Genomic DNA, 20178 nt, shown 5'->3' on the forward strand with positions numbered 1-20178 from the left:
GGTCTTCATAAAAGGGACAATGGAAAGGTAAAATAACTTCAGAGGCAGAACTACGGAAGCGAAAGTCTAAAGTCAAGAAGCCTTGGGCCAAGAGAGTGGACCCACCAAAGCACGTGGAAAGGGTGAGTCTGCCCCAAAGGGTGGACCTCCCACCTCATTGCAGAGGAAGAGTCATGCCGCCTCAGGCCTTGGTGAGAGTGGATGGAGTACACTCCTTAAGGATTGAGGCAAGCCTGACTGCCACCACATGGCAGGGTTGAGCAAGTGCCCCAGAAATGGCAGAGAGCCCATGAAGCCCCGATGCTTGGAGAAGGTTGAGCCGAGAAAAAGGTAGTCTCCCCAATGTCCCCCCAGATGGCACTCTATGATAGGCAGGCCTCTGCGTAAGCCCTTGGAAATGGTGGGACTGCCACTTTCTAAAGCCCTGAAGATAAATGACTCTCAAACTTTGAAATCTAATGGACTTTGCCTTGCAGGTTTTTGAAACTGGTGGGTCCAGTGACCCGTGTGTTTCTTCTAATTTCTCCCTAAGGAAATAGGACTATGTTTCTAATGACTGTCCCTCCTTTGTATGTTGGCAGCAAATAACTTGTTCTGAGTTTTACAGGTCCAGGGCCAGAGGATAATGTTGCCTTAAGACATATACCTGTAGCTCACTTTGATGAGACTCTGTACTGGTTTTAACTTTGTATTGCTTTTGTATTGTTACTGAAATGCATTAAGGCCTTCTGATATTATTATAGGATGAATGTATTTTGTATATGGGAAAAACATGTCTTTTTTAGGGGTCCAGAGGGTGGAATGTACCAGTTTGAAAGGATTTATGCACCCTAGAAAATCCATGTTTTAATCCTAATCCATTTTGTGGGACCAACCCATTGCTTTTAATGTAGGTTAGAAACTTGATTAGATTAGCTCCACAGAGGTGTGACTCACCCAATTGTGGACATTAACTTTTGAATACAGTATGATGTGCCTTCACCCATTCCAGGTAGGTGTTGATTAGTTTTCCAGAATCCTTTTTTTTTTTTTTCTGGGTGCATGGTCCAGGAATCAAACCTGCATGGAGGGCAAGTATTCTACCACTGAACCACTAGTTTACTAGAATCATTTAAAAGAGGAAGCACTGGAGAGAATCCCTTTTTAGAATGGTGAGATAGCCACGAGAACAACAAGAGCCCATGGAGCCAGAGACCTTTGGTGATGAAGAAGGAAAACATCCCTGGGGGAGCTTCATGAAACAAGAAGCCTGGAGAGAAAGCCAGGAGACATTGCCATGTTCACCATGTGCTTTTCCAGTTGAGAAGGAAACCCTGAACTTCACTGGCCTTTCTTGAGGGAAGGCAAGTTCTTGTTGGTGCCTTTATTTGGACATTTTTATAGATTTGCTTTAATTAGGGCATTTTGAAGGACTTAGAACTGTAAACTAGCAACTTACTAAATACCCCCTTTTTAAAAGCCATTCCATTTCCGGTATATCATATTCCAGCAGTAGCAAACTAGAACACAGAGTAAGTGGATTTCTTTTAGTTGCAACCAAGAATCTTAAAATATGGACTGAGGCATTTGAGTGACTTGGAGGGACAGACTGCGTCATCCTAGAGAAAGTAGGCTAAAAGTAACCAGCTCCTCGATTCATCCTGTATTGGTTCAGCATCCTTCCCCCCACCTTGAGTTATCATTTGAGAAACTAGTTATACCTCTTTGCTGCCAGGTGAGCTCAAATCCCTTAACCAGTCAGATGTGACATAATGTATTGTGCTAGCTTTTTTGCTTTCTTTTTGGTTTGCTTTTTTAAAAAAGTGGAACAATTATATGTTTACAGAAAAAACATGTAGAAAGTACAGGTTTCCCATTTAACCCCATCTCACACACACATTTTGTCGGTTTGAAAGGATGTATGTACCCTAGAAAAGCCATGTTTTAATCCTAATCCCATTTCACAAAGGCAGCCGTTTCTTCTAATCCCTATTCAATACTGTATGCTGGAAACTAATTAGATTATCTACATGGAAACGTGACTCAATCAGTGTAGGTATTAAATCTGATTTATTAGAGACAAGTCTCTACCCATTCTACGGTCTTGATTGGTTTTACTGGAATCCTTTAAAAGAAGAAGCACTTTGGAAAAAGTTAGAGAACAACAAGAGAGAAAGCCACAAGAATGTGAGAGAGCAGAGAATGCCACAGTACCACAAAGCACAAAGTCCACCAGCCAGTGACTTTTGGAAGTGAAGAAAAATGTCTCCTGGGAGCTGGAGAGGAAGCTAGCAGATGATTCCATGTTCACCATGTGCCCTTCCAGGCAAGAAAGGAACCCTGACTGTGTTCACCATGTGCCATTCCAGATGAGAGAGAAACTCTGTGTTCACCATGTGTCTTTCCACTTGAGAGAGAAACCCTGAACTTCATAGGCCTTCTTGAACCAAGGTATCTTTCCCTGGATGCCTAAGATTGGGCATTTCTATAGACTTGTGTTAACTGGGACATTTTCTCGGCCTTAGAACTGTAAACTAGCATTTATTAAATTCCCCTTTTTATAGGCAATTCAATTTCCGGTATATTGCATTTGGGCAGCTAGCAAACTAAAACTCCTATTATTAACATTTTGGCATTAGTGTGGTTCTTTCACTACAATTGACAAAACAGTATTATTATATTATGCTATTATTTTTAGCCCACTGCTACATTAAAGTTCACTCTGTATTTTAGAGTTCTGTGTGATTTTTTAAAAAAATATTTTCATCAAGAAATCTTTACACAGACAGTCCATACATGGTATACAATCAATGGCTTACAATATCATCACATAGTTGTGTATTCATCACCATGATCATTTTTAGAACATTTGCATCACTCCAGAAAAAGGAAAAAAAAAAAAAAACCTCATATATCCCATACCCCTTACTCCTCCTTCTCAATAACCACTAGTATTTTCATCTACCCAATTTTTTTACCCTTTATCCCCACTATTATTTATTTCCTATCTTTATTTTTTACTCATCTGTCCACACCCTGCACAAAAGGAGCATCAGACACAATGTTTTCACAATCATATGGTCACACTGTAAAAGCCATATAGTTACACAATTGTCCTCAAGAATCAAGGCTACTGAAACACAGCTCAACAGGTTCAGGTACTTCCCTCTAGCCTTCCCTCTTCCCTCTGTGCTGGTTTGAAAGGATGTATGCACCCTAGAAAAGCCATGCTTTAATCCTAATCTCACTTTGTAAAGACAGTCATTTCTTCTAATCCCAATTCAGCAGTGTATCTTGGAAACTTTTTTTAGATTTTGTCCATGGAGATCTGACTCAATCAGGTGTGGGTATTAAACTTGATTAAGTGGAGACATGCCTCCACCCATTCCAAGTGGGTCTTGATTTCTTTCCTGGAATCCTTTAAAATTGGAAGCATTTTGGAGAAAGTTTCAAAACAACATAGCTGTGAGAAGCAAAGTCCAAGAGCCCACGACCTTTGGAGATGAAGAAGGAAAATGTCTCCCGGGGAGCTTCATGAAACATGAGGCTTGAACAGAAAGCCAGCAGATGCCACCATGTCCACCATGTGCCTTTCCAAACGAGAGAGAAACGCTGGCCATGTTCGCCATGTGCGTTTCTACTTGAAAGAGAAACCCTGGACTTATTCGGCCTTCTTGAATCAAGGTATCTTTCCCTGGGTGCCTTAGATTGGACATTTCTATAGATTTGCTTTAATTGGGACATTTTCATTGTCTCAGAACTATAAACTAGCAACTTATTAAATCCCCTTTTTAAAAGTCATTCTGTTTCTGGTATATTGCATTCTGGCAGCTAACAAACTAGAACACACTCCAATACACCATAAACTAAAAAGGGCTATCTATATAATGCATAAGAGTAACCTCCACGATACCTTCTCAACTTTGTTTAAATCTCTCAGCCACTGAGACTTTTTTTTGTCTCATTTCTCTCTTCCCTCTCTTGGTCAAGAAGGCTTTCTCAATCCCTTGATGCTGGGTCCCGGCTCATCCTGGGATTTCTGTCCCATGTTGCCAGAGAGATTTACACCCCTGGGAGTTATGTCCCTCCCACAAGGCGGGGGTGGGGGCAATGAGCTCACCTGCCAAGCTGGCTTAGACAGAGAGGTCACATGTGAGTAACAAAAGAGGTTCTCCGGGGGTGACTCTTGGCATAATTATCCGTAGGCTCAGCTTATCCTTTGCAGGACTTAATTTCATGGGGGTGAACTCCAAGATCAAACGGTTAGCCTATTGAATCTGCTCAAATTACTCTGTGATATTTCGGACATCAAACTAACCTGTACAAACCAAGAGGATCTCACATTCTATTCAAGATTCCATGTAATTATGGTGTTCAAATAAACTGATCACATAAGTTAAGTTAGATAATGTGCTACCTAAAATATAAATTTTGCACCAAATTAACACCTCTACCTTTGGTTTCACACAGAAGTTGAAGTTTTAAAATATGGGTCATATCATCCTTCACCCAGTATTATGATGTACCTTAGTCCTACCCAAATAGCTTCATTCATATCTCTAGTTGAAGTCTGATCACTTTTTCAACTTTTCAACAGTTGCTGAATGGAGTAATGCTGACTTTCATAGCTTCAATGCTCTACCTCTCAGTCTCAGATCCACACACATACCCGAAGTTTCAGGGAATGACCAGGTTATACATAAATAGCTCAGTATCTCAGAATTTAGAAATAACAGTTACAACTCCTGAATATATGTGACTGCTGTAAGAGCTTACAATCTAGGACCCTTTACAATAGGCCTCAACCTGCTCTCAACTTCAATCCTCCAGGTTTGTGCATTATAGTTAGTCCATATGTGCGAGGCATGATATTTGTCTATTTCCACCATGTCATTGAATATATTTGTCCTTAAACTTCATTCACCTAGTTGCATGCCTCACAACTTCATTCCTTCTACTAGCCTCACAGTCGTCCATTGAATGTAAACACCACAGTTCCCCTTTCCATTCCTCAACTGTGACCTTAGGCCACCTCCATCCATTGCAGCCATCAACAACCGATGTACAAATGTTCATTCCCGTCAGCACAAATGGGATTTTTGTGGTAGCTTACATACAACCTAAAATTTCCCCTTTTACCCCACTGTAAAAATACAACTCATTCACAAAGGGTTCCTCTATCACTACCATCCATCACCAAAACTTTTCCATCGCTCCAAACAAAAACTCCATACCAATTAAACATTAACTCTCCATCTGCGTTAATTTTTATTCATTCATGTTCTCAAACAGAAGTGAGACAAAAAAATCTCTAAAAGGAATACTTTCTATCTTGAAGCACCTCTACACTTCATAGCGCATCCATTCACAGACAAATGTGGAAAAGTGACTGTGCTTCAGGCTACACATCACAAAGAGTTTTAGAGGAAATGCTAAGAATGTAATCTCTTCATATAGCCCACATAAATTATACTAATCTAAGGAAAGAAATCTTGCAACACAAAGAGAAGGCCAACAAAAAAATTCCATTTCCTTCCAAAGTCAACCACCAGCCAATCACCCTTTATCTTGCTAGTTTTATGTTGTTTTCTTACCTTTTCTTCTTAGAGTTTTGATTGTTTTTTTCTGTGTGAAACTAAATGAAGCTATTTGTGTTAAATCTGCTCAATTCTATCTAAATTTGAAGACCTATGAATAGAAACAGTACGCAACTAAATTAGTCAGCAGCCACAAAAAACCCTGATGTTTGCCTTAATAGATAACTCAGAAAATTAATAATTTATTAGCAGAATATTTTTAAAAGGTCACCTTTCTTTAATATCTCAGATTACTATTTTAAAATTTCATCTGAAAAGAAGGTAAATAATAATTACTTTCTAATCAAAGACTATGTTATAAAAAGCAAACTACATCACGTTTTCCACCAGTTTATCTCTAAGGACAATTTTGAACAATTTTAAAAGTCACTTTTGATCATTGATATTTAGACAAAGAAAAGATTTCAATATTACACACCTAGGCAACTTCGAGGTCAGTCCATGTATCTCGAAAACAGCAGCAGTTTCTAGAGAATAGTTCTACCTAGACTCGATTAGTGCCTTTCCAGCTGTGGGATATATTCTCCCTGACTATAAACTCCAACAGGCAGGCACTGGAAGAATACTGATCCACTGCTGTGTTTTTAGTGCTGGGAGTGCCTAGCTCATCATGGGTGATTAACAAATGTTTGGCGAATAATGGGATCAGTAAGAAATTCAACTGCATGTCCCATTCTCAACCTGGATATAGAGTTAGGCATAAGAATGTTATTAAGAAACTGCCGAGGCTGAACATGGAGAATGTAAAATTTCTACTTCTTAAATTCAACCTAAATCGTCAAGTATTTTTGGCATGTACTCTGTGCCAGGCACTGGAAGAGGACCTGCTGACCCCCAAACAAGGACGACAGAACCCCCGCCTCCAATGTGCACGTCAGAGGGAGCTGGCAGCACCTGGGGGTCTTCACCTGGGGAGCACCTGGGGGTCAGAGCCTGAGAAAAGTATCCAATCATGCATCAGGGAGGCTTGCCTTCTGTAAAGCTGTTAAAAGTAGGAGGAACTAGAAGAAAACCATGGAAAACTTAAGAAAATAGATTTATAAATGCAGTTTAGTATCCTAAGTAGCCATTAAAAGCTTACAGTAACATATGACCTATTAACCATAACATCGTTTCCACAGAAAAATACATTCTAACAAGATGCCACAGTTCCAGGGATAAGCGTCAACATCTCTTTTCCCATTAGAGCTTTATTCAGGCAGAGGTGGAAGGAAGAAACACAATGATGGGAAAGAAAGTAGGTTGAAAAAATATGGGAAGGAAAGATTGTTGGATGACATTCCCACATGATATGGATTATTCAATTAGTCGAAGAAGGGAGTGGCTGCATCTTTATTTTTGAACCTCATTAAGCTCAGATGAACCTTCCCATATCCGAATTCCACCTTACAGAAAGGTATTACTGGCACCTGCCTGAATGTATGATCACAGACACTTAAAATCATTCATCAAATTTTAGCAAATCCTATTAAAAAGCTGATCATTAATTAATAGGTTCAGATACCATCAAATCATGACCTCTCCCAACACACAGTTTTCTAAGAACTGCAAGCTCTTTTATCTATACATCCACCTATCCATGGAACATCAATTATGAGCCAGAAAGCACATCAGCCTGAAGGAAAAATAAGGGCGGGGGTGGGGTGGTTTACCATACCCTCAACTAGTAATACCAAGTAGTATTCTTTCTACTTCTTATCTTGACTCTTAATATCAAAGTTTAACTGAATGACTAATGAGTGGAATAGGAAAGGAAGATAAATTCTATAAATCCTATCCCGCAGTAAATTAGGGTTAGGGCAGAAGTTAAAAAAAGATTTAGTAAAAGCTGCTATTACTCAGAAATACACAGGTGCAGACCAAATGAGGTATCTGGTCACATCAAAAGCACTCAAAAAATACCATAAAGAGACCTACAAAGACCTAGACGCACGGGGTGGGTGCCCCCATAATAGCCCCTGAACTACATGAGACCCCTCACAAGCAGCCTACAGCTTCTCCTCCTCTCTCCTGGCTGGAATAGTCCACTGTCCTAACACAAAAGGTAGATTAATTGCTAACTGTTTTTGGGCATGATGACTGCAAACATGGCTCCACAGTCACAGAACAGTTCAGATTTTGGCATTACAGGGGAGAAAATTACAAACATGGCCAGTTAGTAATTCTATTAGAGACTTCTTGAATTGAAGATAATCTTTCTGTTCTAGATTACCAAATAGCATGGTTACCTGCCTTCCTATATTATGTGCGGTTATAGCACAAAGAACACAGGCTTTATGGTCAGATTAAACTCAGACTAAGATTGGTCACTGTCCTTCCTGGTTGCCTGGGGAGAGTAGCAATCTGTGCTTCAGTTTCCTCTCCTGAAGAATGAGGCTTCCCCTTGCCTCACAGGGCCACTGAGAGATAGGTGATAATCCACATAAAGTAACCAGCCTAGTAAACGATCTCTGTTTTTCATGGCAATCTGTCCATAACCCCTTCCACTCAACATATGCAGAAGCTAATCACACACTACACTCAGAATGTGTTAAAGAAAGCTTTAGCCTGTCAACTGCTCTGTCTGTGCTCAAAAAAAAGCAAAGCTCTGCTAATACAAGCCTAAGTGAAATCTAAGGGGAAAGATTAACTCGGCACAAAACCACATGCTTTAAAGCCAAAAAGAAACAACTTCTATAAAACTGACATCACTGGCAAAGATAAGAGAGCATCTTTTCCCTGAATTACTGAAAATAAGGACAGTTTAGGAGGTATAGGCCCATCCTCCAGGAAATGATAAAGAAACTGGTTTCCTTTGATGCCTCAACTGCACAGTTAAAAGCACGGAAAGAAACAGTCCTGCTCTCTACCAGGACTAAAACACAGTCCTGGAACCTGGCAAGTTCTATGGGCTCTGGTCCTGTCTAGAAACAAATGAGGAGAGACAGATAGCAGATCCAAGATGTTTACTATTTTCAACCCCCTAGACATGTGTTGGTCACAACAGGTTTTGGAGAACTGTTTTTTGCCCTCATATCATAGGTGTGCCCAGCACCTTATCGTCATACAGGAAGCTGTTCCTAAACAAGTTTTTTGTTGTTTTTGTGTTTTGTTTATGCTGAGGACTCGTGATTTCACAGAACTCTAAGGCAGATGGAAAGGCTGAAGAACAACAGGTCTATACCCCACCTTACTGACGAGAAAACTAGTAGTCACAGAGCTGGTTAGTGACAGAGCTCCTTCCACTATATTTCACCACCTCCTGGAAAGAGCAGCACAGCCGGTCTCCTTGGGTTGTTGCTATCAGTGCCATTTGGAAATGTCTCAAAGGAGGCAAAGCAAAGACTAAATCAACTTGCTTTGGTTCATTTCTTTAAAAAAATGAAAACCCCTGAAAGTCTGGGTCCTGAACTTTACTTAAAAACAAATTATATGAGAAATCTTTTAGAGGTGGTATAGTGTGAGGTAAAGCACAGCAATGAGAGTGAGAAAGAGACTTTGTTATTAATACCCTTTGTAATAGTGGACAAGTGTTCTGACCTCCCAGCATGAAATTCCATAGTTTTGGGGCAGGGAACAGTACTCTAGATGATCCCTCAGGGTTACCACTCTGTGGGTTCTATAAATCTACAGAAAAGCTTACTCAGAGTACTATTTTATTTAATCATTTTTACATTTTCTTTAATGCTGTTTGAATTATCTTTTCTTCTTCTTCTTCTTTTTTTTGTTTTGCATGGGCAGGCATCAGGAATTGAACCCGGGTCTCCGGCACAGCAGGCAAGAACTCTGCCACTAAGCCACCACTGCCCTCCCTAAGCAGACAGATTATCTTTTAAAGAACTGATTCTAAAGAATTAAGTATATTTTTGAAACAACACAACAGCAATGAGAAGAAGTTCTAAGCTAGAGAGACCTCATCAAGTCCAATTTAATATAATAGGCAATAATTTTCTCTATCAGTAGATTTTTTTGATAATTGCCTTATAATTACTGCAGTGTAGTACCTGTATAATCTGAATCGCTGTGACATAATCTGAGTCACTGTCAATTTGTTATCAAACTACCAAGAAAAGTTTGATGAAAAACAATGGTCAAAACAACAGTTCCGTTACCGAACAACATATCATCATCAAGATCCCTGACTAACAGAGCATTCTGATTGAAAACGCAGGTTTAATTCCAGGTAATACACCAACAACACATGTCAACACCCATCCATCCCTGGGCCTTCCCTAATGACCCAGATAGTGGACACTGATCTCTTCTCAGGAATAATCCCTTTTCCCAGGAAAGATTTGCAGGGTGAGAAACTCTGATGCACCCTGTTCCCCCAGCTCCCTTAGAACTGTCTCTGCGTGGGTGTCCACCCTACAGCAAGCTTTCAACTCTGGGCAAGGAGGGCAAGAGAACAGATAAAATTCTTCAAGTTTGTCCTACTAATCAGTGTTTCAACCATTTAAAGTAACTTTTACGGAAAGTTTCCTAAGCTGGGTACAACCATATACACTAACACGCACTCAAACTTTACAATCTTGCAAGACGGGGGTGTGCAGGAAAGGAGACATAAGCTCAGAGAAGTGAGCATCATACCGCGAAAGGAGGACAGTTGGGTTTCATCAGTCTTCTGGCCTCCAAACCTGTGCTCTTTCCACCACATCATTTGCCCATGTTCTTACCAGCCTATACCAACTTGGCCACTCAGAAGAGAAGAAGATCTGAAGTGGCCCTCTTAAAAAAGCCCTAACGATTAATAATTACTTGTATGGCTTTTCAATCAAGCGTGGAGTGTGGTGATAACATCATTTATTCTCTCACCTTTATTTCAAATGATAGGCCACATGAGACTGTCCAGAGGAGAAATCTTGGATCAATTCTTTTGTTAAAAAAATGCTTTTCGGAATGGAAACCAGTATTATCACCAGTCCCAACAAGCAGCAGACACTCGGGGGATCCAGAGTTCTCAAATACCGTTAAGGAGAGGGCAGGGACTCTGAACCTCAGACTTGCTTCTGGGAAGTCTCCTGGGGGAAAAGGCATCCACCTAACACTTCCTTGGACATACTAGGAGAGTTAGACTTTCCAACTCTTCCCTCTCAAATTCTAAGAGTTCAAAGCGTGGTAACTAATATTTATTACATAAAAGATTTAAGAAACTGTGTTTTGTACAGCCATGTGGCTTTTTCTACAACACAGAGACCTCTGGGGTAATTCTAGGGTGTATGCTAAAATTATGCCAATTTTATTGGCCTTAGAGCATTACTTTATTATTTTAAATGGCAAAAGGTTTATAATTATCATATCATTGGTTTTATGGTACATTATTGGTCCCACATATGATTTATTTGATGCCAAGACCTTGATCAGGAAGTTAACACCCAAATATGACATTGTGCCTGTGGGAAAATATCACTAGCCTTAAAACACCTGCTTTTACAGGGGAATTTTTATTAATGTGATGCCACAAAAAGCAAGGGTTTTCTGTTCAATAAAAGCCTGATTATACAAAACGTAACTAAGTTTTTCTTTACCCAACTTCTAACAGAAAGAAGCATTACCTTGCATATATTTCTTAAGTAAGTTGCAGAGAATAATGGTGGAGTAAGTACAAAGTTTTTACTCTATTTTCTGAATCAGTGGTTCTCAATTTTGGCTGCACATAGTAGCATTCATGGGTCATGTAAAAAAAAAAAAAAGAAAGCCTATGTGAGGCCCCACTCCAGATCAACTGAATCAGAATTTCTGGGCATGGGCTTGAGGGCTGTTGTTTTAAAAGCTCCCAGGTAATTACAATGTGCATCCAGGTAGAGAACAACTGCCTTACAACAGTTGCTCTCAAATTTGAGGGACCATCAGAATCACCCAAAGGCCTTGTTAAAACAGACTGCTGGACCCAACCCCTAGAATTTCTGATTCAGCAGGTCTGGAGTGGGGTGGAAAATGGACCTTTCTAACAAGTCCCAGGTGATGCTGATACTGCTGGTGCCATACTGAAAACCACTGGCCCTAGCTTGTGTAGGTGAACAATACTGCTATTCTAAATTATTTTTATTATACAATTATTTACTATTATAAAGTAAATACAAACATACTTATATATTAAAAACTAAGGAGTGGCCTAATACATTTGGAAGGTTTTCAACAGTATGGGCTAAAAAAAAAAAAAAAAGGATTTTCTGCTTAGCCATGAATTAAAACAGATAACTTAGTTTATCAGAACGTTCCACTCCCTGAGAATTTCGGTCACTAAAGTAAAACCAGGATAAATTCAGAAGCAATTCAATTCAACCATTAGGAAGCTCCTCCCCTGGAATGGCTGGTACGAGGCGTTTGTGGGCACACTCCATGAGTAAGTCATTCTTCCCTTCCTAGAAGAGTGCACAGTCTACCAGGCACAACTGTTGTGCACACAAATAGCTAAGCAGTCTGATCATGACAGCTGAGGTACCAGCCAAGACCTGAGAGGGAAGGGTTCAGGAGGAACTGGGGGAGGTTTCAAGCAGGGGAAGGGGAGTGATTTTAGCTGGATCTTTAAGGGGACTACCCAGCTGCCGGTGTTCTATTGTCCAAGACAAACTTTACACTATGAGTGCAGCTTTCTTGTGCATCTGGACCTTGTCCCCAGACATTATAAGAGCCACCAGGAATTACAAGGTAATTTTACTTCTAGCTGAAGGCAGAAGTGGTTTATCCACCTTTGTACTTTTTAGAATAGCCCACCACCTGACACAAAAGAAGGTGCTTGCTGAATGCCTGTGAGTAAACGGTGAAAAATGTACTCTGGAAGGTAAGCCTAATGCACCCCAGGAGTGCAGACAGGTAGACAGGCAGAGGGGGGGCAGGCTCAGACCCCTAGCCTTCTGCTCTCTATAGCCATTTCCATTCCAGGCTCAACACACCACAAGCATAAGAAAGTGTTCTTGACCATCCAGAAATGTGGCAGCACATTGAGCTGGTGTTGGGAAGGAAAGTGTGGGAAGAAGCATTTTCGTCATGCCTTGTTTCTACAGATTTGGAAAAGGGAACAGGAGAAGCCTCATAAGTGCAGGGTCAGAGGGCCAGCTCCTTGTGCAGCCCATACTCTGCGCTGTGTACTTTGGCTAATCACACAGTAGGTGCTCAAGTAAGAAATGCACTTCGGGATTGCCATAACTTTTAAAAGAATTGTGACATTATTTGACATTCAGCAATTAGTTCAGATGAGGTAACAGAGAAGTGAGAGGCAGTAGCTGACTTTCAGGACCCAAGTGCACTATCACCAACCAGAGAAGAGCTGTTGGTGAGGCTTAGCTCTCTAAAGACCCCTGATAGCAAAAAATATCCCAAACTATAAAGGCTTTTCTTAGAATGAGAACACTCACATACTTTTTTTTTTTTTTTAATTAGGAAAACTGAAATAAACGCAGAAGTTAAATGCTGAGACTACCCTTTGGAGAAGTAATGCAGCAGGTCTGGCTGGCTGTGGGACTCTGCCCCTCCCAAGACACCAGAACACAGTTTCCAGGCAGCATACTCTACTCAGTACCAGAACACAGTTCCCAGGCAGCATCCTCTACTCAGTACCAGATATTCGAGGTTAGCATCCTATTTATGACAAATGTACTTTGCTAGGCACAATCCTAGAAATCACCCATAACACTTCTTTCAAAACCAAGATTTTTAAAAATTTACCTTTAAAGAGTGGTACAGAATAAAACGTCAAATGATCAAACATTAAAACAACCCAAAATTTAAGTACTACTGGTTATTATTCTTAGTGACTATTTCCCAAATAATGGCAATAAAAAAGAAGTGTCTTCATTTAATTAAGACGTGATTATTCTGATCAAAATTGTCTTCATTTTCTTTCAGTTAAATAACATTTTATGCCATGACTTAAATTAACCTCTTTATTTTGAACGAATGGATTTTTTTTTACCACTTTCTACACCATGTAAAATCTGTGAAAGCACAATCCTAACTTCTTCTAGAAAGAATGGTACCCAGATATTACTAGTTGTATCTCAAGGGCATCCTAAATCTAAAATGAATCAAACTATAATGGAAAAAATAGTGGAATATCATTAACTCTAAACTACAATAAGACAAAGCTGGAATTTACCCTACCTTTTACTTAACAAAAAAAAAAGGGTTGTGGGGGTTACTTGTTCAACAAAGGAATCAATTTAAACAAGATCATAAAAGGCATATTTAAACTACTCAGAGAATAAGTTAATTAAACATTTCAAAAGTGCTTATATATAACTAATATACTGAATACAAGTTACTTTTTAAACTCTATTCAGTAAGGCTGGCAGAACTGGTTTTTGGCAACTTTTTTTAGCATACTCAAGTTATAATATTTAATTGAAAGTAATATAAAAAAATCTGTTTCTTTCTTGTAACTTTTTTTAATTTAAGAAATTAAAAAAAAAATTCTGACCAGTCAGATCTTCTACTAATTATCACTGATCTTCCCCATGAGATTTCTCCGACTAGTCTGAATGAATGAGGCTTAATGTATTTAATTTTAACTATCATAACCTCGGGCCAAGAATTGAACAGGATCAACCAACTTCAAAGAAACTAATAATTTTGTGTTTTCAGAGAGGAGGATCTAATGCATTGTGGTGATGAAAAATGTCCAATCTTACTCCCTCTGTTTGATGCAGCTCTAGGCTCCTGAAAACAAAAGGTGAGCCTCTGAGGTTCAAATATCAGTTGCACTAACCCAGAAGCATTTCTAAAAATCTAGGTAGGAGCCTGCCAAGGGCTTACAGCCCCCTCCAGACCCACCCAGGAGTGCCTCCCAACCGGAGCTCTGAGGGAAGGTTCAGGGAAGTAACATTTTGTAGGTAGAGACACCTACACAGCACTGTGAGGAGGTCTAGGAAACGGGCACTGTCGGGTCGCCAGGTAGGAAATGTTCTCTTTTGCACCAATTTCAAATGCTGCTTTTTCTTGACTTGAAAAAATAATCAACGGGGTGCAAGAGTAGTTCAGTGATAGAATTCTTGCCTGCTATGCAGGAGACCCAGGTTCGATTCCCGGCCCATGCACTTTCCAACAAACAAACAACAACAAAAAAAATCAACAAATGGTGTTGCAATAACGTGATACAAGGAAAAAAGAATAAAGTGTCACCCCCACTATACAGCATACAAAAAAAAATCAACTGGAAGGATAAATTAAGAAGAAATACCCAAGATGATGTTTTGAGGCCTGAATAGGTCACTTGAGGCAGTTCTGCTCAACAGGATGGGCCTCTGCTAGGGATTATAACAAGAAGAATTATGACTGAGGAAAAATAAGAGAATATATATTTCTTTCTGTGCATATCCACAGGTAGTCAAAATATTTATAAACCAACAATAAAAAAGGGTCTAGACCATGTCAACCAATCCTAAAGAACACCTAGGGTAATATATAAGATTCCACAAAGATTCCAGGCACTAGAATAACTTTCCAGACACCTACAACCTCTAGATGGGTCCCTGGACCAGATAAGCCCTGAAACCTAGAGAGGCCAGCCTCTCCAGACATCAGCTAGTTTCATCTTCCTATTCCATATTACTGACCGACCCTTCCAACATGAAAAAGTTAGAAAGGCTATAGCCCAAACACCCCTAAAGAGATGGAAAGATCAAAGGTGATGGTGGAGTTATACAGAGAAGGTAGGGTTTAATAAATGAATATGACTGTTGAATCTTTAAACTAATACCTCTTTTAGTCTCCATTATCTTAGCACAGCTAAATATAAAAACCTAAAATTGTGGAATTGGAACCCATGTTAAACTCTGAAATACGTTATATAACTAATTGTGATGTTGTGCTTTAAAATGTATTGCTTTTTTGTATATGTTATTTTTTCACAAAAAAAGAAAAAAAAGTCGACTGTGGTGGTAAAAAAATATTTAAGCCTTCTGGCCTCCTATATTCTGGAGCAGCTAGAAGGAAAACTCTCAGAGGATGGCATGGTAGATCACGACAAACTCTGGGATCTGTTCTGCAACTACTTGTTGAAGAGTGCTTTGAAAACTTGGTTTTTTATTTCTTTACTTTGTATATATGTTATACTATACAATAAAAAGTTAAAAAAAAAGGGTCTAGAGATACAATATTATATTTGGTCTTCTGAGCTCATGGCATTCCTTGTTTCTGCTCACCTCCTCTTTCTTGAAGATTTAAAAAACATGAAATAAATTTTAAACCCAATTTCACTGAGGACAGGTGGAGAGTTCTCTCTAAACCCTCTACACAAAATAAAAAAAAAAACATAATCATTTGATTGTTTTGTGGGAAAAAAAATTAAGATTTTAAACTATGGAGAGATAAACAGTCCTCTCAGAGTGTACAAAAAAAAAGCGGAATGGGCAAAGAATTGCTCAGGATATGCTCTGTTTGATTGAAATACATAAACTATGTAGAAAATATAATATTTACCCCTAGCAGTTTTTTATACCAAAAACATCCTTCTTTCCTAAAGAGCAGGTGTTCCTAAGACACTCTAAATATCCCATAAGCCTCAGTCTTTACACATTCAAAAGGAAAAACCTAAAATAACTTTTCACTACATGTAACTATCATGTTTTTAGAATCCTTAAAAGAAAAGGTTAAATGGGTTATGGAAATATGTAATAGAAGTAAAGTAAGCACTGAGATTCAAAAAAAATTTAAAGACATGACTAATAAAATATGTTCTTTGACTGAAGATAGGGTAATTTAGGGCCTTCTATAAGCAAAGCTGATATTTTGCATGCGTTTGGCAAAATGCTCATAAAGTATGAATCACTTACATCAACATGGATGTGCCTGAATCAAAAACAATATAAAGCTACTATCCCATTTCTTCAAGAAAATAATATCATGTACTATTATTTTCATTTGTGGTATTTTTCCAATGTATTAAAAAGGCAGATACCAAAGATGCCTGATACTTGCTTTGTTAGTGGAGAATTAGCCATGTGTGATATCAAAGTCACCAGTGCATTTTTGCCTGAGAAAGAGTTACTCAGATTTGGTATAGTAAATGGCATATTTCTTAGAAAACCAATGATTTTAAAGAAGAGTAAATATATTTTCCTCTTGTAGACCATGGCTAACCACAGTATGGCATAATTCTGGAGAAATGAGACCTCACCCAGTTATAAAAATAGCAAAAAGTTTCTTGCTGATGACAGAAAAGCGACAAACATCTTTATTGATACTAGAAGAGCCGTGTTTTAAACTGATTTTCAACTAAGCAAACAAAAATCAGCTCTTTTCAGGGAAGACTGATAGGGGAAAAATTTAATTATGTTTTAAAGATGTTGAAGTTAATGAAATAATTCTTTAGGGGGAAGAATAGAAAGAGCAGAAAAAAGGAAAAGAAAAACCAAAACTGTGGCTGAATGCTAAACATATAACCTCCTCTGAGGCACTCTGAATAATCCAGGCCTCTGCTACCTAATGGGGATATTAGCATCTGCCTTCCTTACCAACAGGGTGTTGTGACAATTAAATACAGATTTACAAAAGGATTCAGGAACCAGTGAAGTACCACAGAAATGCACCGTCTACATTATTACTATTGTTTAATAAGGGACTCCAATTTTCCTCTGAAAGGGGCCTTACCATAATTAGTACCAAAGAGGGATTACTAGTTTTCAAAGTGGGCATCAAATCTACCAAGTCTACCTTTGGTTTACTGACTTTTTTCAGGAAGTTAAACTCTACGATGGCTCCCAATTATCTCACCTTCTTGTGCTCACACTCTTGTTCCTTTGAGTGCTTTACCTCTGATGAAGAGAATGAAGCAAAAGTGACAACTCGAAACTGAGTGATGAGGTCATAAAAGGCAGGATAACATCACACCTCTTGCCCTCTCAGAGGACTCATGCTGGGGAAGACTAATGTTATGAGGTGGGCAGCCCGATGGAGAGGCCACCAACCCACACCCAGACAGAAACAGGCCTTCAACTGCCACCTGAGTTAGGTGGGAGCAGCTCCTGCAGCCTGGCTGACAACGTGCCTGCAATCTCACCATAGTGGGCCAGGATAACCCAGCTAAGCTGCCCCCATATTCCTAACCCTCAGAAAAAGTGTGCAATAAGAAATGTTTGGTGATTTAAGTTCCTGAGTTTTAGGGTAATATTATGCAGCGACAGATTACTAATACAGAGCATATGACAGCATCTTGCTTCTCAATTAGCATTTAAGACCAGCTACTTCCTTGGTTTTGAATTCTTATCCATCGACAAACGTCATTTTGTACTTGTCTGGGTTTTGCTTTGTTTTTACAATAACTTTAGACACACTCTGCTTAAATTGATCATATTTACGATATGAAAACATACATTAAGTGTGGCTCTTGTATCCACCTGCTATCTTGAAATAAGAGGATGGCTATTAATTTTTTTCAAATAGATTTTTTTGCAAGTGATCCTAACCAGATTTTTAGTGCAATTTAGGATTATGGAGAAAAACAGCTTCAGGGGTAAACTATATTTTCATGTTTCATACTGAACGTTACAATTCTAAGAATTAATCTATTCTTACTTGATTATTTTAAAAAATGACTGATTTGTGAAACCTACTCTAGTTTCATCAAATCTAAAGCTCTGCTTTCCAATGCTCATTCTGAAGCCCTGTGCAATTGCTCTTTGCAGCCCACCTCATGTTTTAAAGAATCTCCCTACCCAAACTGCCCATGAAAAGGTTTTATTTCACTCAGGCCAAAGATTCAGTCAAAACTTTAAAATCCATTTATAAAAATGAAAAATCTTTCAACAGCTATTTTTTTCTTTAATCCAGTTTGAAATTAAGAAGAAAAATAAGACAAAAAGAGGGACTTTAATTTCATGGCTTTAATTTTAATTCATTCATTAAAATATTTAATGAGCAGCTATTTCTACTATTCAAGGCATCCAAGAAGCAGCTATGGAAAGGAAAAAAAAGTGAGAGCGAGAGAGAGAAGACCCAGCCCTCACGGAACTTCAAATTATTAAAGTTCAAAAGACCAGCCAAAAAAATTGGAGTTGGCTATTTTTGTGAAACTAATGACCATCTGGATTTCACCACAGAAGCCAAATGAAATCCTGAATTCCTAGAATGTATGCCCTTCTCTTGTGCCTTCCCATACATGATTTGCTAATGTAAGATCTCCAAGACATCAGCATCATAAATTGATTACCAATAAGCTATTTCATTATGTACATTAAGTTACACAACAAAAAGATACATTTTAAAGTGCTAATTAATTAATTAATTAATTAAAGTGACAAAGTGTCAGAGTAAGTTTGTTTTTTTGTTTGCTGTTTAATTTTGTTTTTCAAAAAGGAAAAGGGTCCCTTAGGCCACTGGCAGTTTTCATTTAGTTTGGCCTTAATGAGAACTTACTGTACCCAGGGCCCAGCCCAGAAGCAGAGTCCGTATGTTCTTCAATTTCCTCAAACTTAAATAGAAAAAAGAGCTCAGTAACCAAGACACTTTTCAAACATATGTAAAAGTATCATTTTTCTCCAGTGAATTTTCCTACCAGGTACACTCTATGCTTTTACAACTACCTGCCTTATATTAGGCATTAAACAGGCAAGAGAACTGAATTATATTTTTAAAAATGTTTCGTGAACATGCAAGGATCATATTTTCTTAGGAAATGCTTTAAAACATTGTATTTGGCCTCAGTTTTTAATTGGAGAGACTGTAATTGAGATAATGTGGGAACATTTTCCAACAATTATATGAATATAGGTTTATTTTTTTCTCTTCAATATATATTATAAAATACTACATACATACACTTTTAAGACTGTTACATATTCAGAATATGTTCACTCTGCATTTATCTACAAGAGGATGCTGGGTGGTTTAATACAACAAACACAGTAAGATCATTACATAAAGACAAAAATACGGGCTAATTTATAAGGGAGAAAATAAAATAATTATTCCAGAAAACTAAACTAAGGATGGTTGCTGCAACTGAGACTTAATTTTAATTTTGAACTTCCAAGCAGCCATCGTCATTAGATAAGAGACATACTAGTTCATCCAGTTCCATCAAAAACAGGACGTTTCCCTCTCCTTCCAAGTTAAGCCTTAAGTATAAGAGAGAGTGGTGGACAGTACCTTCAACATTTTGCAGAAGGTACAGATTTTCACGTGGCAGAGATTGCAAACTAGTTACCCACAGGCCAGTTTCAATCCCCAGCCAGGTCTTATTTTACTCTCAGTGTCTACAAAAAGTTTTTAATTGTTGCCAATGTTTTAAAATTCAGAGATTTAACATAAGATCTCAGCTTTCCCTCCGCCCTGCACTAGCAGCCACCTCTACCTCACCCTCTGCACTTGTCGACCCTCTCCAAGGCCCCGCCCACCCATCATCACCTACCTGACACACTTACTGCAAACTCCAAGACCTGTGCCCTGACCCTACACACTAGGGCACCCGCAAAAAAAAAAAAAAGATCTCAGCTTTCCAGCTTCTCTTGAAAATCAAATTTGGGAACTCTGGCTCTACCCTTCCATATGGCAGTAGAAACTAGAGCTGAGTAACAGCTGCCCCTCCTGTACTCCACAGCAGCCCCTTTGAAAACCATCACATCATTTACCTGGCCCCTACAGGCATGTGAATGTAGACTCCTGTAAATGAACAGCAATCTGTTAT

At 38.8% G+C, this 20178-nt stretch overlaps 1 protein-coding gene across 11 annotated transcripts in view; it reads right to left on the reverse strand.

Annotated features, from left to right (window-relative positions):
• IGF2BP2 (insulin like growth factor 2 mRNA binding protein 2) overlaps positions 1–20178 on the reverse strand; it is a 187515-nt gene that overhangs the window by 153666 nt on the left and 13671 nt on the right. For 5 of the 11 annotated variants that reach the window (XM_077117803.1, XM_077117804.1, XM_077117808.1 and 2 more), the window contains exon 1: positions 17268–18314. The exons of 5 other annotated variants lie outside the window; for them this stretch is intronic. The gene's annotated coding sequence lies outside the window, so the exon portion shown is untranslated. Of the gene's footprint in view, positions 1–14733; positions 14798–17267; positions 18315–20178 lie in introns of those variants that run through there. One more of the 11 variants, XM_077117810.1, reaches the window with a different exon arrangement.

This window comes from Tamandua tetradactyla, chromosome 10, assembly GCF_023851605.1.
Source record: "Tamandua tetradactyla isolate mTamTet1 chromosome 10, mTamTet1.pri, whole genome shotgun sequence".
NCBI lineage: Eukaryota > Metazoa > Chordata > Mammalia > Pilosa > Myrmecophagidae > Tamandua > Tamandua tetradactyla.